Source organism: Bufo gargarizans, chromosome 5 (genome assembly GCF_014858855.1).
Source record: "Bufo gargarizans isolate SCDJY-AF-19 chromosome 5, ASM1485885v1, whole genome shotgun sequence".
NCBI classification, from domain to species: domain Eukaryota; kingdom Metazoa; phylum Chordata; class Amphibia; order Anura; family Bufonidae; genus Bufo; species Bufo gargarizans.
This window is the reverse complement of record NC_058084.1, coordinates 389,958,371-389,980,951: the sequence shown is the minus strand read 5'-3', so window position 1 is coordinate 389,980,951 and position 22,581 is coordinate 389,958,371. Positions and strand designations below refer to the sequence as shown.

Sequence of the window (22,581 nt, the reverse complement as noted above, 5' to 3'; positions counted from 1 at the left end):
GGCCACGGAACAGAGCAACGGATGCTGTCTGCATCTTTTGCGGCCCTTTTAAAGTAAAGGGGTCCGCACCCAAGCTGCAAAAAACTGCGGCTCGGATGCGGACCAGAACTACGGTCGTGTGCATGTAGCCTTAAACTGTGATTTTCTCTAAGATTTTTTAAAAAAATGTGTGAATATCAATAAAGTTATCAGATCTATCGCCATCATAATATAAATGATTAACTACTGCCTTACCGTTCGGTTCTGTTGTATTTTTGCCTGATATTTGTGAAAACAAGATTAGCACAGTCTGCAGCTGTATTCTTGCCATAAAAAAATCCCAGAATCCTGCAAGTAACCTGATGGACCCCGTTATCTATGTCAATGAGATCTTTAGACTATGACCCCGGCGTGAGCACAGCCTTACATTTTGGTATTATAGGACTCTCTAGGTGAGATGAGAATTTGACTACAGGAACGAAACAGCCAACAAGTAAGCAAATCGTATTGTTTATGATGGATAAATCTGGCCGCTATTACCTGTTTATCAAAAATGGAGAATAGAGAATCTTGAATTTCACCCAAAAATAGTTAAGTTGATGGCTTCATTGGCTCATTTCAATAGTAAATGCAGTATATTATTAGTATATAAATATGTATCATAATATACCACCTAATAAGCCTAAATGACAAAACTTGTACATTTCAGTGTATGTGTGTGTGTGTATATATATATATATATATATATATACAGTCATGATCAAAAGTTTAAGACTAGGGATGAGCGAACTCGAACTGTATAGTTCGGGTTCGTACCGAATTTTGGGGTGTCCGTGACACGGACCCGAACCCGGACATTTTCGTAAAAGTCCGGGTTCGGGTTCGGTGTTCGTCGCTTTCTTCGCGCTTTTGTGACGCTTTCTTGGCGCTTTTTGAAAGGCTGCAAAGCAGCCAATCAACAAGCGTCATACTACTTGCCCCAAGAGGCCATCACAGCCATGCCTACTATTGGCATGGCTGTGATTGGCCAGAGCACCATGTGACCCAGCCTCTATTTAAGCTGGAGTCACATAGCGCCGCCCGTCACTCTGCTCTGATTAGCGTAGGGAGAGGTTGCGGCTGCGACAGTAGGGCGAGATTAGGCAGATTAACTCCTCCAAAGGACTTGATTAACTGATCGATCTGCAGCTGTGGATCATTGAGCTGCTGATCCTCAATTGCTCACTGTTTTTAGGCTGCACAGACCGTTTGTCAGTCACATTTTTCTGGGGTGATCGGCGGCCATTTTGTGTCTTGTGGTGCGCCAGCACAAGCTGCGACCAAGTGCATTTAACCCTCAATGGTGTGGTTGTTTTTTGGCTAAAGCCTACATCAGGGTGAAGCTGTCACACCAAGTGCATTTAACCAGCAATAGTCTGTTCATTTTTTGGCCATATACAAAATCAGGGGCAAGCTGCGCCTGTCACCAAGTGCATTACACCCTCAATGGTGTGGTTGTTTTTTGGCTAAAGCCTACATCAGGGTGAAGCTGTCACACCAAGTGCATTTAACCAGCAATAGTCTGTTCATTTTTTGGCCATATACTAAATCAGGGGCAAGCTGCGCCTGTCACCAAGTGCATTTAACCCTCAATGGTGTGGTTGTTTTTTGGCTAAAGCCTACATCAGGGTGAAGCTGTCACACCAAGTGCATTTAACCAGCAATAGTCTGTTTATTTTTTGGCCATATCCCAGTCTAATTCTGTCACTAAATCCATACCGGTCACCCAGCGCCTAAATACTAGGCCTCAAATTTATATCCAGCTAAATCTGTCCCTAGTGCTGTAGCTGGGCGAGTTATTTAGTGTCCGTTCAAGCACATTTCTTGTTCTGGGTTGAAATACAATTCCCAATTTAGCAATTTCATAATTTAGTGGTTTCTGCTATATCAGAGCTATTTGAAATCTATCCCTAAAAGGGTATATAATATTCAAGGTGCACATTGGGTCATTCAGAATAACTTCACACACACCCGCTACTGTGTATTTCCAAGTCTAATTCTGTCACTAAACCCATACCTGTCACGCAGCGCCTAAATACTAGGCCTCAAATTTATATCCAGCTAAATCTGTCCCTAGTGCTGTAGCTGGGCGAGTTATTTAGTGTCCGTTCAAGCACATTTCTTGTTCTGGGTTGAAATACAATTCCCAATTTAGCAATTTCATAATTTAGTGGTTTCTGCTATATCAGAGCTATTTGAAATCTATCCCTAAAAGGGTATATAATATTCAAGGTGCACATTGGGTCATTCAGAATAACTTCACACACACCCGCTACTGTGTATTTCCAAGTCTAATTCTGGCACTAAACCCATACCTGTCACCCAGCGCCTAAATACTAGGCCTCAAATTTATATCCCGCTAAATCTGTCCCTAGTGCTGTAGCTGGGCGAGTTATTTAGTGTCCGTTCAAGCACATTTCTTGTTCTGGGTTGAAATACAATTCCCAATTTAGCAATTTCATAATTTAGTGGTTTCTGCTATATCAGAGCTATTTGAAATCTATCCCTAAAAGGGTATATAATATTCAAGGTGCACATTGGGTCATTCAGAATAACTTCACACACACCCGCTACTGTGTATTTCCAAGTCTAATTCTGGCACTAAACCCATACCTGTCACCCAGCGCCTAAATACTAGGCCTCAAATTTATATCCCGCTAAATCTGTCCCTAGTGCTGTAGCTGGGCGAGTTATTTAGTGTCCGTTCAAGCACATTTCTTGTTCTGGGTTGAAATACAATTCCCAATTTAGCAATTTCATAATTTAGTGGTTTCTGCTATATCAGAGCTATTTGAAATCTATCCCTAAAAGGGTATATAATATTCAAGGTGCACATTGGGTCATTCAGAATAACTTCACACACACCCGCTACTGTGTATTTCCAAGTCTAATTCTGGCACTAAACCCATACCTGTCACCCAGCGCCTAAATACTAGGCCTCAAATTTATATCCCGCTAAATCTGTCCTTAGTGCTGTAGCTGGGCGAGTTATTTAGTGTCCGTTCAAGCACATTTCTTGTTCTGGGTTGAAATACAATTCCCAATTTAGCAATTTCATAATTTAGTGGTTTCTGCTATATCAGAGCTATTTGAAATCTATCCCTAAAAGGGTATATAATATTCAAGGTGCACATTGGGTCATTCAGAATAACTTCACACACACCCGCTACTGTGTATTTCCAAGTCTAATTCTGGCACTAAACCCATACCTGTCACCCAGCGCCTAAATACTAGGCCTCAAATTTATATCCCGCTAAATCTGTCCTTAGTGCTGTAGCTGGGCGAGTTATTTAGTGTCCGTTCAAGCACATTTCTTGTTCTGGGTTGAAATACAATTCCCAATTTAGCAATTTCATAATTTAGTGGTTTCTGCTATATCAGAGCTATTTGAAATCTATCCCTAAAAGGGTATATAATATTCAAGGTGCACATTGGGTCATTCAGAATAACTTCACACACACCCGCTACTGTGTATTTCCAAGTCTAATTCTGGCACTAAACCCATACCTGTCACGCAGCGCCTAAATACTAGGCCTCAAATTTATATCCCGCTAAATCTGTCCTTAGTGCTGTAGCTGGGCGAGTTATTTAGTGTCCGTTCAAGCACATTTCTTGTTCTGGGTTGAAATACAATTCCCAATTTAGCAATTTCATAATTTAGTGGTTTCTGCTATATCAGAGCTATTTGAAATCTATCCCTAAAAGGGTATATAATATTCAAGGTGCACATTGGGTCATTCAGAATAACTTCACACACACCCGCTACTGTGTATTTCCAAGTCTAATTCTGTCACTAAACCCATACCTGTCACGCAGCGCCTAAATACTAGGCCTCAAATTTATATCCCGCTAAATCTGTCCTTAGTGCTGTAGCTGGGCGAGTTATTTAGTGTCCGTTCAAGCACATTTCTTGTTCTGGGTTGAAATACAATTCCCAATTTAGCAATTTCATAATTTAGTGGTTTCTGCTATATCAGAGCTATTTGAAATCTATCCCTAAAAGGGTAAATAATATTCAAGGTGCACATTGGGTCATTCAGAATAACTTCACACACACCCGCTACTGTGTATTTCCAAGTCTAATTCTGGCACTAAACCCATACCTGTCACGCAGCGCCTAAATACTAGGTCTCAAATTTATATCCCGCTAAATCTGTCCTTAGTGCTGTAGCTGGGCGAGTTATTTAGTGTCCGTTCAAGCACATTTCTTGTTCTGGGTTGAAATACAATTCCCAATTTAGCAATTTCATAATTTAGTGGTTTCTGCTATATCAGAGCTATTTGAAATCTATCCCTAAAAGGGTATATAATATTCAAGGTGCACATTGGGTCATTCAGAATAACTTCACACACACCCGCTACTGTGTATTTCCAAGTCTAATTCTGGCACTAAACCCATACCTGTCACCCAGCGCCTAAATACTAGGCCTCAAATTTATATCCCGCTAAATCTGTCCTTAGTGCTGTAGCTGGGCGAGTTATTTAGTGTCCGTTCAAGCACATTTCTTGTTCTGGGTTGAAATACAATTCCCAATTTAGCAATTTCATAATTTAGTGGTTTCTGCTATATCAGAGCTATTTGAAATCTATCCCTAAAAGGGTATATAATATTCAAGGTGCACATTGGGTCATTCAGAATAACTTCACACACACCCGCTACTGTGTATTTCCAAGTCTAATTCTGTCACTAAACCCATACCTGTCACGCAGCGCCTAAATACTAGGCCTCAAATTTATATCCCGCTAAATCTGTCCTTAGTGCTGTAGCTGGGCGAGTTATTTAGTGTCCGTTCAAGCACATTTCTTGTTCTGGGTTGAAATACAATTCCCAATTTAGCAATTTCATAATTTAGTGGTTTCTGCTATATCAGAGCTATTTGAAATCTATCCCTAAAAGGGTAAATAATATTCAAGGTGCACATTGGGTCATTCAGAATAACTTCACACACACCCGCTACTGTGTATTTCCAAGTCTAATTCTGGCACTAAACCCATACCTGTCACCCAGCGCCTAAATACTAGGTCTCAAATTTATATCCCGCTAAATCTGTCCTTAGTGCTGTAGCTGGGCGAGTTATTTAGTGTCCGTTCAAGCACATTTCTTGTTCTGGGTTGAAATACAATTCCCAATTTAGCAATTTCATAATTTAGTGGTTTCTGCTATATCAGAGCTATTTGAAATCTATCCCTAAAAGGGTATATAATATTCAAGGTGCACATTGGGTCATTCAGAATAACTTCACACACACCCGCTACTGTGTATTTCCAAGTCTAATTCTGGCACTAAACCCATACCTGTCACCCAGCGCCTAAATACTAGGCCTCAAATTTATATCCCGCTAAATCTGTCCTTAGTGCTGTAGCTGGGCGAGTTATTTAGTGTCCGTTCAAGCACATTTCTTGTTCTGGGTTGAAATACAATTCCCAATTTAGCAATTTCATAATTTAGTGGTTTCTGCTATATCAGAGCTATTTGAAATCTATCCCTAAAAGGGTATATAATATTCAAGGTGCACATTGGGTCATTCAGAATAACTTCACACACACCCGCTACTGTGTATTTCCAAGTCTAATTCTGGCACTAAACCCATACCTGTCACCCAGCGCCTAAATACTAGGCCTCAAATTTATATCCCGCTAAATCTGTCCTTAGTGCTGTAGCTGGGCGAGTTATTTAGTGTCCGTTCAAGCACATTTCTTGTTCTGGGTTGAAATACAATTCCCAATTTAGCAATTTCATAATTTAGTGGTTTCTGCTATATCAGAGCTATTTGAAATCTATCCCTAAAAGGGTATATAATATTCAAGGTGCACATTGGGTCATTCAGAATAACTTCACACACACCCGCTACTGTGTATTTCCAAGTCTAATTCTGGCACTAAACCCATACCTGTCACGCAGCGCCTAAATACTAGGCCTCAAATTTATATCCCGCTAAATCTGTCCTTAGTGCTGTAGCTGGGCGAGTTATTTAGTGTCCGTTCAAGCACATTTCTTGTTCTGGGTTGAAATACAATTCCCAATTTAGCAATTTCATAATTTAGTGGTTTCTGCTATATCAGAGCTATTTGAAATCTATCCCTAAAAGGGTATATAATATTCAAGGTGCACATAGGGTCATTCAGAATAACTTCACACACCCGCTACTGTGCATTTCCAAATCTAATTCTGTCACTAAACCCATACCTGTCACCCAGCGCCTAAATACTAGGCCTCAAATTTATATCCCGCTAAATCTCTCGTTACCGCTGTCCTGTTGTGGCTGGGAAAGTTATTTAGTGTCCGTCAAAGCACATTTTTTGTTCTGGGTTGAAATACAATTCCCAATTTAGCAATTTCATAATTTAGTCGTTTCTGCTATATCAGAGCTATTTGAAATCTATCCCTAAAAGGGTAGATCATATTGAAGGTGCACATAGGGTCATTCAGAATAACTTCACACACACGCTTCTGTGCATTTCCAAGTCTAATTCTGTCACTAAATCCATACCGGTCACCCAGCGCCTAAATACTAGGCCTCAAATTTATATCCCGCTGAATTTGAATACAATACATTGGGCCAAATAATATATTTGTTGTTGTGGTGAACCATAACAATGAGAAAAACATCTAGTAAGGGACGCGGACGTGGACATGGTCGTGGTGGTGTTAGTGGACCCTCTGGTGCTGGGAGAGGACGTGGCCGTTCTGCCACATCCACACGTCCTAGTGTACCAACTACCTCAGGTCCCAGTAGCCGCCAGAATTTACAGCGATATATGGTGGGGCCCAATGCCGTTCTAAGGATGGTAAGGCCTGAGCAGGTACAGGCATTAGTCAATTGGGTGGCCGACAGTGGATCCAGCACGTTCACATTATCTCCCACCCAGTCTTCTGCAGAAAGCGCACAGATGGCGCCTGAAAACCAACCCCATCAGTCTGTCACATCACCCCCATGCATACCAGGGAAACTGTCTCAGCCTCAAGTTATGCAGCAGTCTCTTATGCTGTTTGAAGACTCCGCTGGCAGGGTTTCCCAAGGGCATCCACCTAGCCCTTCCCCAGCGGTGAAAGACATAGAATGCACTGACGCACAACCACTTATGTTTCCTGATGATGAGGACATGGGAATACCACCTCAGCATGTCTCTGATGATGACGAAACACAGGTGCCAACTGCTGCGTCTTTCTGCAGTGTGCAGACTGAACAGGAGGTCAGGGATCAAGACTGGGTGGAAGACGATGCAGGGGACGATGAGGTCCTAGACCCCACATGGAATGAAGGTCGTGCCACTGACTTTCACAGTTCGGAGGAAGAGGCAGTGGTGAGACCGAGCCAACAGCGTAGCAAAAGAGGGAGCAGTGGGCAAAAGCAGAACACCCGCCGCCAAGAGACTCCGCCTGCTACTGACCGCCGCCATCTGGGACCGAGCACCCCAAAGGCAGCTTCAAGGAGTTCCCTGGCATGGCACTTCTTCAAACAATGTGCTGACGACAAGACCCGAGTGGTTTGCACGCTGTGCCATCAGAGCCTGAAGCGAGGCATTAACGTTCTGAACCTGAGCACAACCTGCATGACCAGGCACCTGCATGCAAAGCATGAACTGCAGTGGAGTAAACACCTTAAAACCAAGGAAGTCACTCAGGCTCCCCCTGCTACCTCTTCTGCTGCTGCCGCCTCGGCCTATTCTGCTGCTGCCGCCTCGGCCTCTTCCTCCGCCTCTGGAGGAACGTTGGCACCTGCCGCCCAGCAAACAGGGGATGTACCACCAACACCACCACCACCACCTCCGTCACCAAGCGTCTCAACCATGTCACACGCCAGCGTTCAGCTCTCCATCTCACAAACATTTGATAGAAAGCGTAAATTCCCACCTAGCCACCCTCGATCCCTGGCCCTGAATGCCAGCATTTCTAAACTACTGGCCTATGAAATGCTGTCATTTAGGCTGGTGGACACAGACAGCTTCAAACAGCTCATGTCGCTTGCTGTCCCACAGTATGTTGTTCCCAGCCGGCACTACTTCTCCAAGAGAGCCGTGCCTTCCCTGCACAACCAAGTATCCGATAAAATCAAGTGTGCACTGCGCAACGCCATCTGTGGCAAGGTCCACCTAACCACAGATACGTGGACCAGTAAGCACGGCCAGGGACGCTATATCTCCCTAACTGCACACTGGGTAAATGTAGTGGCAGCTGGGCCCCAGGCGGAGAGCTGTTTGGCGCACGTCCTTCCGCCGCCAAGGATCGCAGGGCAACATTCTTTGCCTCCTGTTGCCACCTCCTCCTTCTCGGCTTCCTCCTCCTCTTCTTCCACCTGCTCATCCAGTCAGCCACACACCTTCACCACCAACTTCAGCACAGCCCGGGGTAAACGTCAGCAGGCCATTCTGAAACTCATATGTTTGGGGGACAGGCCCCACACCGCACAGGAGTTGTGGCGGGGTATAGAACAACAGACCGACGAGTGGTTGCTGCCGGTGAGCCTCAAGCCCGGCCTGGTGGTGTGTGATAATGGGCGAAATCTCGTTGCAGCTCTGGGACTAGCCAATTTGACGCACATCCCTTGCTTGGCGCATGTGCTGAATTTGGTGGTGCAGAAGTTCATTCACAACTACCCCGACATGTCAGAGCTGCTGCATAAAGTGCGGGCCGTCTGTTCGCGCTTCCGGCGTTCACATCCTGCTGCTGCTCGCCTGTCTGCGCTACAGCGTAACTTCGGCCTTCCCGCTCACCGCCTCATATGCGACGTGCCCACCAGGTGGAACTCCACCTTGCACATGCTGGACAGACTGTGCGAGCAGCAGCAGGCCATAGTGGAGTTTCAGCTGCAGCACGCACGGGTCAGTCGCACTACAGAACAGCACCACTTCACCACCAATGACTGGGCCTCCATGCGAGACCTGTGTGCCCTGTTGCGCTGTTTCGAGTACTCCACCAACATGGCCAGTGGCGATGACACCGTTATCAGCGTTACAATACCACTTCTATGTCTCCTTGAGAAAACACTTAGGGCGATGATGGAAGAGGAGGTGGCCCAGGAGGAGGAGGAGGAGGAGGAGGAAGAGGGGTCATTTTTAGCACTTTCAGGCCAGTCTCTTCGAAGTGACTCAGAGGGAGGTTTTTGGCAACAGCAGAGGCCAGGTACAAATGTGGCCAGCCAGGGCCCACTACTGGAGGACGAGGAGGACGAGGATGAGGAGGAGGTGGAGGAGGATGAGGATGAAGCATGGTCACAGCGGGGTGGCACCCAACGCAGCTCGGGTCCATCACTGGTGCGTGGCTGGGGGGAAAGGCAGGACGATGACGATACGCCTCCCACAGAGGACAGCTTGTCCTTATCCCTGGGCAGCCTGGCACACATGAGCGACTACATGCTGCAGTGCCTGCGCAACGACAGCAGAGTTGCCCACATTTTAACCTGTGCGGACTACTGGGTTGCCACCCTGCTGGATCCACGCTACAAAGACAATGTGCCCACCTTACTTCCTGCACTGGAGCGTGATAGGAAGATGCGCGAGTACAAGCGCACGTTGGTAGACGCGCTACTGAGAGCATTCCCAAATGTCACAGGGGAACAAGTGGAAGCCCAAGGCCAAGGCAGAGGAGGAGCAAGAGGTCGCCAAGGCAGCTGTGTCACGGCCAGCTCCTCTGAGGGCAGGGTTAGCATGGCAGAGATGTGGAAAACTTTTGTCAACACGCCACAGCTAACTGCACCACCACCTGATACGCAACGTGTTAGCAGGAGGCAACATTTCACTAACATGGTGGAACAGTACGTGTGCACACCCCTCCACGTACTGACTGATGGTTCGGCCCCATTCAACTTCTGGGTCTCTAAATTGTCCACGTGGCCAGAGCTAGCCTTTTATGCCTTGGAGGTGCTGGCCTGCCCGGCAGCCAGCGTTTTGTCTGAACGTGTATTCAGCACGGCAGGGGGCGTCATTACAGACAAACGCAGCCGCCTGTCTACAGCCAATGTGGACAAGCTGACGTTCATAAAAATGAACCAGGCATGGATCCCACAGGACCTGTCCGTCCCTTGTCCAGATTAGACATTAACTACCTCCCCATAACCATATATTATTGGACTCCAGGGCACTTCCTCATTCAATCCTATTTTTATTTTCATTTTACCATTATATTGCGATGCTACCCAAAGTTGAATGAACCTCTCCTCTGCCTGTGTGCTAGGCCTAAATATATGCCAATGGACTGTTGCAGTGGTGGCTGACATGAAGCCTGATTCTCTGCTATGACATGCAGACTAATTCTCTGCTGACATGAAGCCAGATTGTCTGTTACGGGACCTCTCTCCTCTGCCTGGGTGCTGGGCCTAAATTTATGACAATGGACTGTTGCAGTGGTGGCTGACGTGAAGCCTGATTCTCTGCTATGACATGCAGACTGATTCTCTGCTGTCATGAAGCCAGATTGTCTGTTACGGGACCTCTCTGCTCTGCCTGTGTGCTAGGCCTAAATATATGCCAATGGACTGTTGCAGTGGTGGGTGACGTGAAGCCTGATTCTCTGCTATGATATGAAGACTGATTCTCTGCTGACATGAAGCCAGATTGTCTGTTACGGGACCTTTCTCCTCTGCCTGGGTTCTGGGCCTAAATTTATGAAAATTGACTCTTACAGTGGTGGGTGACGTGAAGCCTGATTCTCTGCTATGATATGAAGACTGATTCTCTGCTGACATGAAGCCAGATTGTCTGTTACGGGACCTTTCTCCTCTGCCTGGGTTCTGGGCCTAAATTTATGAAAATTGACTCTTACAGTGGTGGGTGACGTGAAGCCTGATTCTCTGCTATGATATGAAGACTGATTCTCTGCTGACATGAAGCCAGATTCTCTGTTACGGGACCTCTCTCCTCTGCCTGGGTGCTGGGCCTAAATTTATGACAATGGACTGTTGCAGTGGTGGCTGACGTGAAGCCTGATTCTCTGCTATGACATGCAGACTGATTCTCTGCTGACATGAAGCCAGATCCTCTGTTACGGGACCTCTCTCCTCTGCCTGTGTGTGTGCTGGGCCTAAATATATGCCAATGGACTGTTGCAGTGGTGGCTGACGTGAAGCCTCATTCTCTGCTATGACATGCAGACTAATTCTCTGCTGACATGAAGACAGATTCTCTGTTACGGGACCTCCCTCCTCTGCCTGGGTGCTGGGCCTAAATATATGCCAATGGACTGTTGCAGTGGTGGGTGACGTGAAGCCTCATTCTCTGCTATGACATGCAGACTAATTCTCTGCTGACATGAAGCCAGATTGTCTGTTACGGGACCTCTCTCCTCTGCCTGTGTGTGTGCTGGGCCTAAATATATGCCAATGGACTGTTGCAGTGGTGGCTGACGTGAAGCCTCATTCTCTGCTATGACATGCAGACTAATTCTCTGCTGACATGAAGACAGATTCTCTGTTACGGGACCTCTCTCCTCTGCCTGTGTGTGTGCTGGGCCTAAATATATGCCAATGGACTGTTGCAGTGGTGGCTGACGTGAAGCCTCATTCTCTGCTATGACATGCAGACTAATTCTCTGCTGACATGAAGACAGATTCTCTGTTACGGGACCTCCCTCCTCTGCCTGGGTGCTGGGCCTAAATATATGCCAATGGACTGTTGCAGTGGTGGGTGACGTGAAGCCTGATTCTCTGCTATGACATGCAGACTAATTCTCTGCTGACATGAAGACAGATTCTCTGTTACGGGACCTCTCTCCTCTGCCTGTGTGTGTGCTGGGCCTAAATATATGCCAATGGACTGTTGCAGTGGTGGCTGACGTGAAGCCTCATTCTCTGCTATGACATGCAGACTAATTCTCTGCTGACATGAAGCCAGATTGTCTGTTACGGGACCTCTCTCCTCTGCCTGTGTGTGTGCTGGGCCTAAATATATGCCAATGGACTGTTGCAGTGGTGGCTGACGTGAAGCCTCATTCTCTGCTATGACATGCAGACTAATTCTCTGCTGACATGAAGACAGATTCTCTGTTACGGGACCTCCCTCCTCTGCCTGGGTGCTGGGCCTAAATATATGCCAATGGACTGTTGCAGTGGTGGCTGACGTGAAGCCTCATTCTCTGCTATGACATGCAGACTGATTCTCTGCTGACATGAAGCCAGATCGTCTGTTACGGGACCTCTCTGCTCTGCCTGTGTGCTAGGCCTAAATATATGCCAATGGACTGTTGCAGTGGTGGGTGACGTGAAGCCTCATTCTCTGCTATGACATGCAGACTGATTCTCTGCTGTCATGAAGCCAGATTGTCTGTTACGGGACCTCTTTGCTCTGCCTGTGTGCTAGGCCTAAATATATGCCAATGGACTGTTGCAGTGGTGGGTGACGTGAAGCCTCATTCTCTGCTATGACATGCAGACTGATTCTCTGCTGACATGAAGCCAGATTGTCTGTTACGGGACCTCTCTCCTCTGCCTGTGTGCTAGGCCTAAATATATGCCAATGGACTGTTGCAGTGGTGGCTGACGTGAAGCCTGATTCTCTGCTATGACATGCAGACTAATTCTCTGCTGACATGAAGCCAGATTGTCTGTTACGGGACCTCTCTCCTCTGCCTGGGTGCTGGGCCTAAATTTATGACAATGGACTGTTGCAGTGGTGGCTGACGTGAAGCCTGATTCTCTGCTATGACATGCAGACTGATTCTCTGCTGACATGAAGCCAGATCCTCTGTTACGGGACCTCTCTCCTCTGCCTGTGTGTGTGCTGGGCCTAAATATATGCCAATGGACTGTTGCAGTGGTGGCTGACGTGAAGCCTCATTCTCTGCTATGACATGCAGACTGATTCTCTGCTGACATGAAGCCAGATTCTCTGTTACGGGACCTCTCTCCTCTGCCTGTGTGTGTGCTGGGCCTAAATATATGCCAATGGACTGTTGCAGTGGTGGCTGACGTGAAGCCTCATTCTCTGCTATGACATGCAGACTAATTCTCTGCTGACATGAAGACAGATTCTCTGTTACGGGACCTCCCTCCTCTGCCTGGGTGCTGGGCCTAAATATATGCCAATGGACTGTTGCAGTGGTGGCTGACGTGAAGCCTCATTCTCTGCTATGACATGCAGACTAATTCTCTGCTGACATGAAGACAGATTCTCTGTTACGGGACCTCTCTCCTCTGCCTGGGTGCCGGGGCCTAAATATCTGAGAATGGACTGTTCCAGTGGTGGGTGACGGGAAGCCAGATTCTCTGCTATGGAACCTCTCTCCAATTGATTTTGGTTAATTTTTATTTATTTAATTTTTATTTTAATTCATTTCCCTATCCACATTTGTTTGCAGGGGATTTACCTACATGTTGCTGCCTTTTGCAGCCCTCTAGCTCTTTCCTGGGCTGTTTTACAGCCTTTTTAGTGCCGAAAAGTTCGGGTCCCCATTGACTTCAATGGGGTTCGGGTTCGGGACGAAGTTCGGATCGGGTTCGGATCCCGAACCCGAACATTTCCGGGATGTTCGGCCGAACTTCTCGAACCCGAACATCCAGGTGTTCGCTCAACTCTATTTAAGACCACTTGAAAAATGGCAAAAAATCATATTTAGCATGGCTGGATCTTAACAAGTTTCTAAGTAGAGCTTCAACATGCAACAAGAAGAAATGGGAGTGAGACAAAACATTTTTTGAGCTTTCAATTTAATTAAAACCACGAATAAACTGAAACAGGCAGTTTTTCAGCTGATGAAAAGTTTAGGACCACACCTCCCAAAAAAAACTAAACCCCCCCAAAACAGAAATCCAACTTCCAAACATGAACTCAGTAATGAGTAGCTCCGCTGTTATTGTTTATCACTTCAAAAATTCGTTTCGGCATGCTTGATGCAAGCGTTTCCATGAGGTGAGTGGGAACATTTCTCCAAGTGGTGAAGTCGGTCGCACGAAGGCCATCTACTGTCTGGAACTGTTGTCCATTTTTGTAAACTTCCCTTGCCATCCATCCCCAAAGGTTCTCAATTGGATTTAGATCAGGGGAACATGCAGGATGGACCAAAAGAGTGATCTTATTCTGCTGGAAGAAGTCCCTTGTCCTGCAGGCATTGTGCACTGTAGCGTTGTCCTGTTGAAAAACCCAGTCGTTACCACACAGACGAGGGCCCTCAGTCATGAGGAATGCTCTCTGCAACATCTGGACATAGCCAGCGGACGTTTGACGCCCCTGCACTTCCTGAAGCTCCATTGTTCCACTCTTGCAAAGTCCAAACGAGCAGTTCTGTGGTGTTCAAGGAGACAAGGTCTTTGAAGAAGTTTTTTGTTTTTGAAGCCCTTCAGTCTCAGATGCCGTCTGATGGTTATGGGGCTGCAGTCAGCACCAGTAAGGGCCTTAATTTGGGTCGAGGATCGTCCAGTGTCTTGACGGACAGCAAATTGGATCCTCCGGCTCAGTGCTGATGAAATTTCTTTAGGTCTTCCACTTGACTTTTTTGTTCCATACCCTCAGGATCATTTAAGAAATTCCAAAAGACTGTCTTACTGTGTTCCACCTCAGCAGCGATGGCGTGCTGTGAGAGAATCAGCTGAAAAATAGCCTGTTTCAGATTATTCGTTATTTTCAATTAATTGAATGCTCAAAAAATGTTTTGTCTCACTCCCATTTCTTTATGTTGCATTTCGAAGCTCAACCTTGTTAAGATCCAACAATGTAAAATATGATTTTTGGCCATTTTTCAAGTGGTCTTAAACTTTTGATCAGGACTGTATATATATAGAGAGAGATAGAGAGAGAGAGAGAGAGGTGTGTGTATATATATATATATATATATATATATTAGTTACATATGATTAAAATAATTGAACAGCTCATTGTCAGAAAGTTTTTCTTCAGCTTGACTATGTTTGCAAACAAGAAAATTTGGGTTACTAGGGCATAGAGTCTTGTGTAAAATTGCCAGAGGAGCAAATTGTATTGTCATCTACCATTTTTGTCAAATGTTCCTTTTAGACATGTATTATTACAGAGTAAAAACATAAAAAAAATGGAATGTCATGTGGAAGTATCTTCGCCAAGAGCCTCTACATTACTATCACTTTTGATCGTTATTGACTGGAGAATAGTGGAAAGCTGTAGAGTTTTCACATCAGTCACTTTCACACAAATACACTCTCACTTTGAAAGGTTGCCCTGAGGTGCGGAACACATCTGCTATAGTCTGAAGACAACAGCCATGGAAGCTTTGACCATACAATAGACTAGGACAGTATAGCAGGGAAAACATGCCCAGGGCAGAAGTCTAAGTGAAGTGACTGTTTTCCTTCCATTTCTCTGCAGTAAAGTAATACATGATTTGACATTTTCCTGATGGAATTTGAAGAATGTCAATTTATACCATCACTTCATTGAAAGCAGCGGAAATAAAACACCCTGCAATGTTCTTCAACATGTGTTACCTTCTCTTGCTGTTTCAAAACCTGCCAGACAACGCAATTGAAACCATATTCTTTGTATCTGGTATGTAAAACATATGTCCTATAACGTAAGAAAATTAATCGCCTAGAAACTTCATCAAATCTTTCAACAAATTATTGGTTTCTACAATTCAGTTGGATCCAACCTCTGCAGATATGTCCGTCATAAGTCCAGTGGAGGAAATCACTGAATTTGCAGCAAGATCTGCATATAAGGCCTCTTTCACACTTGCGTTGTCCGGATCCGGCGTGTAATCCACTTGCCGGAATTACACGCCGGATCCGGAAAAACGCAAGTGTACTGAAAGCATTTGAAGACGGATCCGTCTTCAAAATGCTTTCAGTGTTACTATGGCACCCAGGACGCTATTAAAGTCCTGGTTGCCATAGTAGTAGTGGGGAGCGGGGGAGCAGCATACTTACAGTCTGTGCGGCTCCCGGGGCACTCCAGAGTGACGTCAGAGCGCCCCATGAGCATGGATCATGTGATCCATGCGATCACGTCATCCATGCGCCTGGGGCGCCCTGACGTCACTCTGGAGCGCCCCGGGAACCGCACGGATGGTAAGTATACTGCTCCCCGCTCCCCACTGCACTTTACCATGGCTGCCAGGACTTTAGCGTCCCGGCAGCCATGGTAACCATTGAGAAAAAGCTAAACGTCGCATCCGGCAATGCGCCGAAACGACGTTTAGCTTAAGGCCGGATCCGGATCAATGCCTTTCAATGGGCATTCATTCCGGATCCGGCCTTGCGGCAAGTATTCCGGATTTTTGGCCGGAGCAAAAAGCGCAGCATGCTGCGCTATTTGCTGCGGCCAAAAAACGTTCCGTTCCGGAACGGAAGACATCCTGATGCATCCTGAAGGACGGACTGTCCATTCAGAATGCATTAGGATAATCCTGATCAGTATTCTTCCGGCATAGAGCCCCGACGACGGAACTCTATGCCGGAAGACAATAACGCAGATGTGAAAGAGCCCTTACACAGGCAGATTTTGCTGTGGATTTCAACCCTCCACATTAAAAGGGTGGAATACATGTTTAAAATCCACAGCAGAACTTAACATGCTGCTCGGTAGGTCACTATCCATACAGAAATCCAAATCTCAGCCACTCTGCTGCCACTGTATTCCTCAGTGGATTTTTCTTCTGCTGATCCAGAGAGAAAATCTGCAGCTATTCTCGGCCATGTAGACGTACCCTCAGGCTACCTTCACTCACAACAGAAAGGCTGCAGACTTTCCATCCCGACTTGCAGATTTCCATATTACAGTAGTAGCAAAGTAGATTAAATTTTTAAAAATATTTGTGTGTAAATTGACCCGTGGTGAGGATTTCAATCCACAGGATGTCAATTCTCTCTGTAGATTTTCAACACAGATTTAGGGAGTCTTTTGTTATCCAGAAATATGCCTATATTATTTGCACCACAATATGCAACTTTTCCCCACTCATGCCAGGTCACACTAGGAAACTGCCTTACATGTAGGCCTCATGCACACGGCCGTTGTTTTTGTCCGCATCCCAGCCGCCGTTTTTGCAGCTCGGGTGCGGACCCATTCACTTCAATGGGGCCGCAAAAGATGTGGACAGCACTCCGTGTGCAGTCCACATCCATTGCACCATTCCGTGGCCCCGCAAAAAAAATAGCATGTCCTATTCTAGCATTTCTACAATGGGCCGCCTGTTCCGTTCTGCAAATTGCGGAAGGCACACGGGTGGCTTTCGTTTTTTGCGGATCCGCTGTTTGCAGAGGCCTTAGACTAGCGCTGGATGCGCCAAAGTTATGTAGAGGCCGCCGCGACCACCAGATATAGGGTTTATTAAGACAGCGACCCCCTTAATCTTATGTAATGTATATCGTAAAATCCACAAAAAAATCTGCAAGATCAGACGCAGACTTTGCTGTAGATTTGTGAAAAGCCACTGGCAGTCAATGGCATTCAAATTAAAAAGCCCAGTCTTTGCAACAACTGCTATGTGAAGTAGATGGTACTGTGTTTGTTAATCAGTCAGTAAAGGCGCATTTACACGCACCGTGCAGCAGCCGTGTCGGGAAGGAAACGTTCCTTCCCATCAATTAGCTACTCGTTCAGCGGAGGAGACTGTGCATTTACATGCAACAATCACCTCCACAGTATGAGAATGAGAGATCGCTATCACTATTGCAGTAGCTTGTCCTCATACAGCTGCACTGTTTATGGGCAGCAGATCACTGTTTAGACTGCACGATCTGCTGCCCAGAAGCGAGAATTTGGGTGCCTGCATGAACAACAGGATCACCCGGTGAATGAGCGTTTCACTCGTTGATTGGGTGATTGGCGACACCTTCACACTGACAGATTGTCATGGTCTTACCTTCTTGCTGTTCTCCTTCGTTTGACATGTGCTGGCGGCCATCTTGGTTTCTGGGTTTCTTGTAGCCTCCCACCCTGCGGCTTCTCCTTCCCACTGGGAGGAGCTGGATGCCTAGCTCCTATATATAGGAGGTCTGTGGCTTCAGTTCCTTGCTTGGTCCTCCTGTGTTCACATGCTTCTAAGACTGCTGCTGCTTCTGGTTCCTGATCCTGGCTTCGTCTGACTACCCTGCTGGTTCCTGATCCAGGCTTCGTCTGACTACCCTGCTGGTTCCTGATCCAGGCTTCGTCTGACTACCCTTCTGGTTCCTGACCTCTGGCTTCGCAAGACCCTGCTTCGGTTTAGCCATCCGTTTGGACTTTTGCCTTACAGCTTGATTTTCAATAAAGCCTTCTTATTTCCACTTATCTCTTGTTGTACGTCTGGTTCATGGTTCCATGACATTAGGACCAAGCCATGAATTCTGACGGTACAGGGCCATCCTCGCTACCTACGCTGGTTGCCAGACTTGATCAGCAGGATCACCTGTTGGGTCGGTTCGCTGTGGCGTTGCAAACCCTGCTTGAACGCACGGCTCATTTAGCTTCCGTTGCCGATGGGTCGATTGTCGCTCCTGGGCCCGCTCCTACTGCCGCTCCGGTTGTTGCGCCAGAGTCTACCCCGACACCTGTTGCTGCGCCTGCGGTGTTTCGGGGTATGACCGGTTCTGCCCCCCTTCCACAGCGCTTTGGGGGAGAGCCAACTCAGTGCCGAGGTTTCCTTAACCAGGTGGGCATTTATTTCGAGTTGCTGCCACATGCCTTTCCTACTGAGAGATCAAAGGTGGGCTTCTTGATCTCGCTGCTCTCGGACAAGGCCTTGGCCTGGGCCAGCCCTTTATGGGAGAACAACAATCCGGTGGTTGCCGAGTTTTCCGGTTTTGTTGCTTCTCTTCGGAAGGTATTCGATGTGCCGGCTCGTGCTGCCTCTGCTGCGAAGCTCCTTATGTCCATCAGACAGGGTTCACGATCCGTAGCTGAATACGCCATTGAGTTTCGTACCCTGGCAGCAGAGGTGGGCTGGAATAATGAGGCTCTGGTCGCTGCTTTCTCTCATGGTCTCTCGGATGCCTTGAAGGATGAGGTTGCAGCTAAGGACCTACCAGTGGAGCTCGAGTCTCTTATTTCTTTCCTGATTTTGATTGACACCAGACTCAGGGAGAGACCTTCCTTTAAGGAGAGCCTGCGGAGGCCTTCTAACAGATTGGCGCCTACGTTTGCTGTCCCACCCGTGCCTCCCTCTCCTCCCACGCCTCCTGGGGATGACTTGTCTGGGGGTGAACCCATGCAGCTGGGGTTTGCTCGCCTGTCCGAGGGGGAGAGGGTACTCCGGAGACGCGAGGGCCGATGCATGTACTGTGGTCTCGGGCATTTTCGGTTGGCATGCCCGAACCGTCCGGGAAACGCTCGCACCTGAGATCCTGTCGGGGGCAGATCTTGGGTGGAGTCTCCTCATCCCCGGTTTCCCCTTGTTGACAAACCACTGATTACTGTTGTCCTCTCCTGGGTCGGGGGCTCGGTGACGACCCAGGCGTTGGTGGACTCTGGTGCTGGTGGTTTGTTCATTGATAGTGAGTTCGCTGCCGCCAATTCCATTCCTCTGCAGCCTCGAGGTTCCCCACTGGGTCTTGAGGCGATAGACGGCAGACCCCTTCTGCCGCCACACGTGACTCAGGAGACCCTTCCAGTGGGGATGGCCATTGGTGCCGTTCACAGAGAGTCGGTCTGTCTCCAGGTTATTTCGTCTCCACACTACTCGGTGGTCTTGGGGTACCCCTGGCTCCAGAAGCATAATCCGACTTTCGATTGGAGATCGGCCGAGATCCTCTCGTGGTCACCGCAGTGTGGGGCTAGTTGCATCCATGGGCCTGTCAAGTTGCTGTGTACTTCCTTGGACTCTCTGTTGCCTCCTGAATACAAGGAGTACCGGGATGTATTCGATAAGGTGCGTGCGGTTGCCCTACCTCCGCACCGCCCATACGATTGTGCCATAGAGTTACAATCTGGTGCCGTTCCTCCTCGTGGCAAAGTCTATCCACTGTCGGTAGCGGAGAATGAGGCCATGGAGGAGTACGTGAGGGAGGCGCTTTCACACGGACACATTCGCAAATCCTCGTCCCCGGCAGGGGCTGGATTTTTCTTTGTGAAAAAGAAGGGCGGTGAGTTGAGGCCTTGCATCGATTACAGGGGTCTCAATCGCATCACGATCAAGAACGCTTACCCGATACCCTTGATTTCCGAGCTGTTCGATCGCCTCAAAGGGGCCACGGTCTTTACCAAACTTCGACCTGAGGGCGGCATATAACCTGGTAAGGATCAAGGCGGGCGATGAGTGGAAGACCGCGTTTAACACCAGGACCGGTCATTATGAATCCTTGGTTATGCCCTTTGGGTTGTGCAATGCGCCCGCAGTCTTCCAGGAATTCATCAACGATGTTTTCCGTGACCTGTTGCAGCAGTGTGTGGTGGTCTATTTGGATGACATCTTGGTATATTCTGAATCCATGGAGGCCCACATTCTGGATGTCAGACGAGTGTTGCAACGGTTACGAGAGAACAAGCTGTTCGGTAAGCTTGAGAAATGCGAATTTCACCGATCCCAGGTAACCTTCTTAGGTTACATCATTTCCGCTGAGGGGTTCTCCATGGATCCTGAGAAGGTTTCGGCTGTCTTACAGTGGCCCCAGCCCAGTGGTCTTCGTGCCCTGCAGCGCTTTTTGGGCTTCGCCAATTATTATCGGAAGTTCATCAGGGACTTTTCCATGCTAGCCAAGCCCCTCACGGATCTGACCAGGAAGGGCAGTAATCCCCAGGTCTGGCCGCTCGAGGCCATCCGAGCTTTTGAGGTTCTAAAGTCCGCCTTCGTGTCGGCTCCGATTCTGTCACATCCCAACCCTGGGTTGCCTTTTGTCCTCGAGGTGGACGCGTCTGAGACGGGAGTAGGCGCCCTTCTGTCTCAGCGTAGAACACCAGAGGGTCCTCTGCTTCCTTGTGGGTTTTACTCCCGGAAACTGTCTTCCGCGGAGTGCAACTATCAGATTGGTGACAGGGAGTTATTGGCCATCGTGCAGGCCCTTAAAGAATGGAGGCACTTGCTCGAGGGCTCGGTGGTTCCGGTTCTCATCCTGACGGACCACAAGAATCTGACCTACCTCTCTGAGGCCAAGAGATTGACACCACGTCAGGCCAGATGGGCTCTGTTCTTGTCACGTTTTAATTTCGTGGTCTCCTACCTACCCGGTTCCAAGAACATCAGAGCGGATGCCTTATCACGGCAGTACTCCGAGCTGTCCGGGGAGGAGTCGATTCCGACTTCGGTCATACCTCCGAATCATATCCTGGCCGCCATTCGCACCAGCCTGACCTCTCCCCTGGGTGAGCAGATTTTGGCGGCTCAATCTGGTGCTCCCTCTGGGAGACCCAACGGCAGATGTTTTGTGCCTGAGGAGTTGCGCACTCGGTTGTTGCGAACCTACCATAACTCCAAGGCCGCGGGGCATCCTGGAAAGAATCAGCTGTCCTGGGCTGTTTCACGTCTGTTCTGGTGGCCTTCTCTACGTTCCGACATCGCCGCATATGTAGCGGCATGCTCCGTTTGTGCCCAGAGTAAGTCCCCTCGGCACCTTCCGTTGGGCCTTTTGCAACCCATAGCCACCGGGGAGCGTCCATGGTCACACCTGGGGATGGATTTCATTGTGGACCTCCCTGCATCCCGAGGCCATACGGTCATTCTCATGATTGTGGATCGGTTTTCCAAAATGTGCCACTGTGTTCCTCAAGAAGTTACCCTCTGCACAAGAGTTGGCCTCGATTTTTGCCAGGGAGGTCTTCCGGTTGCACGGTTTGCCCAAGGAGATTGTTTCGGATCGGGGGAGTCAGTTTGTGTCCAGGTTCTGGCGCGCCTTTTGCTCCCAGTTGGGGATTCATCTCTCTTTCTCCTCGGCCTACCACCCTCAGTCCAATGGGGCCGCAGAACGATCCAATCAGGCGTTGGAGCAATTCCTTCGTTGCTATGTCTCCGATCACCAAGACAATTGGGTTGACCTCCTGCCTTGGGCTGAGTTTGCCAGGAACACGGCGGTGAACTCTTCCTCTGGGACGTCTCCCTTCATGGCCAATTATGGGTTCCAACCTGCCGTGTTACCGGAGGTATTCTCTCCCCAGGATATTCCGGCTGTGGAGGATCACCTTTCCGTCCTACGTGCTTCTTGGGTACAGATCCGGAGGTCTCTGCGCAGTGCCAGAGACTCCAGGCTGATCGCAGACGAGCGCCCGCTCCTTCCTACCAGGTCGGAGACCGCGTATGGTTGTCCACCCGCAACCTCAACCTTCGAGTGCCCACTCCCAAGCTGGCGCCTCGCTTTGTTGGTCCCTTCTGAGTGCTTCGCAGGGTAAACCCGGTAGCCTATGCCCTTGCGCTTCCTCCTGGCATGCGGATCTCCAACGTGTTTCATGTCTCCCTGTTGAAGCCACTGGTGTGTAATCGTTTCACTTCCTTGGTTCCTCGGCCTCGTCCGGTCCAAGTGGGCAATCGTGAGGAGTATGAGGTGAGCAATATCCTGGACTCACGCCTGGTCCGCGGTCGGGTGCAGTTTTTGGTCCATTGGCGTGGTTATGGTCCAGAGGAGCGTTCCTGGGTTCCCTCCGCAGATGTCCATGCTCCTGCCTTGCTCCGAGCCTTCCACGCACGCTTCCCTGTTCTTTACTCCGCGGAGGAGGGGCCCTTGAGGGGGAGGTACTGTCATGGTCTTACCTTCT

At 48.0% G+C, this 22,581-nt stretch overlaps 1 long non-coding RNA gene across 1 annotated transcript in view; it reads left to right on the top strand.

Moving 5' to 3' along the window:
* Positions 1-395: 395 nt before the first annotated feature.
* Positions 396-22,581, top strand: part of LOC122937807 — a 42,319-nt gene continuing 20,133 nt past the window's right edge. The window contains exons 1-2 of the long non-coding RNA XR_006389923.1: positions 396-472; positions 15,289-15,468. This is a non-coding gene — a long non-coding RNA (uncharacterized LOC122937807). The remainder of the gene's footprint in view (positions 473-15,288; positions 15,469-22,581) is intronic.